Below are 4,134 nucleotides of genomic sequence, written 5' to 3' on the forward strand. Positions count from 1 at the left end.
GGGAGACCCCGTGGAGGAAGACGTGGCCCTGACAGCGGAAGGGGAGACCCCGTGGAGGAAGACGTGGCCCTGACAGCGGAAGGGGAGACCCTGTGGAGGAAGACGTGGCCCTGACAGCGGAACGGGAGACCCCCCCTTTGGAGGACCACGTGGTCTTGACAGCGGAAGGGGAGACCCCGTGGAGGACCACGTGACCCTAACAGCGGAAGGGGTCCGTGACCGTGGAAGAGGAGACCTCGTGGAGGACAAAATGGCCATGATTGCAGAAGGGGAGGCCCCAGGGATGCAGGTCCCTGGGGAGCGGCCTGCTGGGCCCCCGGTAGCTGTGGGACAGCGAGACAGGCCCTCTCCTTCCCCCCACTGCAGGCGTGGGTGAAGGAAGTGGCCCTGGCTCCACGTGTTCCTGCACAGCTCCCGTCAGTTAGAACCCAGTGGATGGCACCCAGCAACATGAACAATGCGAGATACACCACTTTCCTGTAGGCTGGAGCCAGAGAAAGAGCAAGCGGCCAGCTCCCTTCAGATGCACAGCCTTGGGGCCCCTCAGGGCTCCTTTTAGGCCCTGCAGGGCTCCTGTGAGGCACAATCTACTGGATGACAGTCTGTCTGTCTTTTCATTTACGTAGGTTTGTCCTGCCCTCCACTGTGACTTGAGACTTTCTCTCCCCCTTTACTCCTCTCCGTCTGCGGGTAAAACTGCTCTCCTTAGTGTTCTCAGGGGCTTTAAAAAAAGACCCAAGGAGAGCAGCTGGTGGGTTCAAACTGCTGACCTTCTGAATAGTGACCTAGGGCTTTAAGCACGCTCACCAGGGCCCAGGCGTTGTTGCTAGGCACTGTCAAGCCACTGTTGACTCTGCAGCCTCCCCTGTGCCAGAAGAATGGTTCCACGGGGGTTTCTTGGCTTTAATCTTTATGAGAGCAGATGGCCAGGTCATTCTCCTTGCAGAGCCTGCTGGGTGTGTTCCAACTGCCAGCCTTTTCGAGGAGACAGCAGCTCAGCCTTTAACCATTTCATCACGGGGGGTGGGGTGGGAAGGGGGGCTTTGTGCTACTAAAAATAACCACAAAAGCCCAGCGCTCTCTAGCTGATTCTGATACTCAGGAACTCCACAGAGCAGGGCTATGTTCTTGACAGAAGCCCCTGGCAGCAGCTTCTTTCTCCCTGGGAGCAGCTGGTGAACCCCAATGACTGGCTTTTCCATCAGCAGCCCGAGATTTAACTATTTCACCTTCTGGGTTCTTTCCACCCCCCATCCCCCATCCAGCCATTAAAAGACAAGGTAAAGCTCAGCATTTATTAAAGATAATGGCGGAACACTATCATGAATAATGTCACTGAACGGTGCATGTGAAATTTATAAAAATAGAAAATGGCTTGTTTCCTATATATCACAATCGAAAATAGCAAAACAAAATCCAACAAATCAAAACCGTTAAAAACTGGAAAACTTGGAAAAAGGACGAAATAGTGCTGTGCAAAAGACTGCAATTGTAGGGATATTTTGGTGTGTTCAACTATGAATTCAGTTGCCAAAGATCGTCTCCACTCTGCAATAATGATTTCATGATACTGCTTTGTTGACTTAATTTTTTTTAAATAATTCTTTATGAAAGTTGCTGTATATTTCTCACTATAAAACCCAACCTGGCGCCTTCAAGTACATCCTGACTCCTAGAGACCCTTTAAGACAAGAGGAGGATTGCCCCCAAGATTTCTCAGGCTGTCCTTACACGTGTTTACAGGTTGTCTCATCTCTGTCCCAAAGTGCAGATGGTGACTTTAAACTGCCTACCTCTCAGTCAACAGCCCTTCACTTAGCCCATTGCATCACCAAAGCCCTTTCGTACTGTATCATGTAAACCAAAGGACCTGGCAGGATGCAGTCCCCAGAGAGACTATTAAAAGTGATGAGCGCAAAGAATCTTATAAAAATATGAGAAGTTTTGGGAAGAAGTGCACTTAGTGGGCCAAGAATAATTCTTGAGCTTGAGTAGAAAACAAAATTTAAAGTTGATGTCATTGCGGAAGCCATTTAAAAGTCTACCTTTGGAATATTTGTTTTAAGTAAAGAACATCAAATTGGAAATTTTAAAAGGTCCTCATTGGATCTTTCTGAATTCTTTCCCTGCTCCCTATCCCTGCCCACTAACATCTGTTATCTTAGTGATTTCCTCCTCTCCTGCCCATCCTGTTTTGTATTTTATCCACATCTTGCTAGTTATCCTTATATTTTTACACTAATGGTCTTAGGCAGAATTTGTCCTTATGAAATTGAATTCGTTCTCTCAGTTTAATGCTTTCTAGACTCTTCTATGATATATAGTAGTTAACAAAATCATTGCTTGTAACTGTTGCATAGTATTCAATTGTGTGAATGTATCACAATTTCTCAATCCGTTGTTTATTGATGGACACTTGAGTTGTTTCCATTTTATTGCTATTGCAAATATTTCTATGAACAGAGATAAACAATATCTTTTTGTATTTCAGTTCTGTTTTTCTTTAGTATATTCCTAGCAGTGATGTAGCTGGGCCATATGGCATTTCTGTTTGGCTTTTTGAGGAAATGCCAAACTGCCTTCCAGAGTGGTTGTATCATTTTACAATCACACCAACAGTTTTGATTGACAGTTCCAATCTCTACACATCCTCTCCAACATTTATTGTGTATGGTCCTGTTAAACTTAGTCCCGGCTACTGGAGTGAGATGGTATCTCATTGTGGTTTTGATTTACAACTCTCTTATTGCCAGTACTTCATTTCTTCATGTGTCCATTGGCCATCCAAATGTCTTCCTCTGTGAAAAGTTTTTCATGTCTTTTGCCCATTTTATGATTGACTTATCTGTCTTTTCCTTATAGAGGCATTCTGTAAACTTTTGTAATGAGACCCTTGTCTGAGATGTCATTCCAAATCTTCCCCCCACCCCGCCCGAGTCAGTAGGCTTTTTTGTTTGTTGGGTTCAACCCCACCCCCCATTGGAAAAGTTTTGAAGCACACAGGGACTTAATTTTTAGAAGGTTCTATTCATTGATTTTTTTTTTCCTTTCTTGGCCTGATTGTGCATTTCTGGCTCTATTTGCAAACTTATTTATACCATAGGCTAGGGCTTCTAAGTTTCTTCCCATTTTGTGTCTTATGATCTTTATGGGTTTGGTCTCTGATTCACCTTGAGTTGATCTTTGTGTATAGCATGAAATGTGGATCGTGCGTCAGCTTCTCCGGCATTACAACTCAAAGGCATCAATTCTTCTATCATCCTTAGTCATTGCCCAGCTCTCTGAGGCATAGCAAGTAACTGCAAAGACCACAGCCTGGATCAGGCACACCTTAGTCTCTAGTAGCTATTCATATTTGCATGGACCTCTAAAATCATGTCTTACTTTGCTTATTACATCATGCATCCCTGGAGGAGGGAGCTCCAGTGGCATAACCGTAAGGGGTGGTGAGCGAATCCGAAGTGTGCTGCTCTGTGAGAGAAAGATGAGCAGTTTCCACTCAGAAGGTTTCCTGCTTCTGAAGGTGCACTCTAATAAGTTCAGCTGAGTTGGTGCTGACTCATTGGAATGCAACACCATTTAAATATAAAAGTTCCCCTGAGGCACACATCTGGGCTTTCACTTCATTCCACCATTTCCTCCCTATGTGTGATTCTACTAGAGTCTGAGAACAGGCAGGAAAACCTTACTGGGGCCCTTTCACATTGTGTCTATGCTTATTTTCCATCCATTTGCATTCTTATACGTAAAAGAATAAAGAGGGTATTTACAAACTCTTCTTTGATAAAATGGGTGTTTATTAGTTGAAAATGTCACAGTCATTTTTGTAAAGCCATTTGTGATCATCTCTATTAAATAAAATTGACAGATTCTTCACCTTCTTTACATTTATTCTAGAACAGTAAAGCAATAAACATAATCATAAAGAAATGGTATAGTATGTTCTAAATACACATTACTAGAAAAACACACAGTAAAGCCCATGAAAGTCAAGTCTTGTGTGAGGATCTCAACCTTGGCATATCTACAGTCTGTTCTACGCTAATTAACAAATCCTCCTCACACTCGCAGACACACTCAATGGCAGAATCAGGTCAGGGATCTTCGGAATTGTTGGGGACACTTCTGAGTTAA

The 4,134-nt window shown here is 44.2% G+C and overlaps 1 pseudogene; it reads left to right on the plus strand.

Moving 5' to 3' along the window:
* The window catches only part of LOC102849071, a 28,463-nt pseudogene that overhangs the window by 297 nt on the left and 24,032 nt on the right, over positions 1-4,134 (plus strand).

This window comes from Elephantulus edwardii, unplaced genomic scaffold, assembly GCF_000299155.1.
Source record: "Elephantulus edwardii isolate Elephantulus edwardi_28Jun2011 unplaced genomic scaffold, EleEdw1.0 scaffold00345, whole genome shotgun sequence".
NCBI classification, from domain to species: domain Eukaryota; kingdom Metazoa; phylum Chordata; class Mammalia; order Macroscelidea; family Macroscelididae; genus Elephantulus; species Elephantulus edwardii.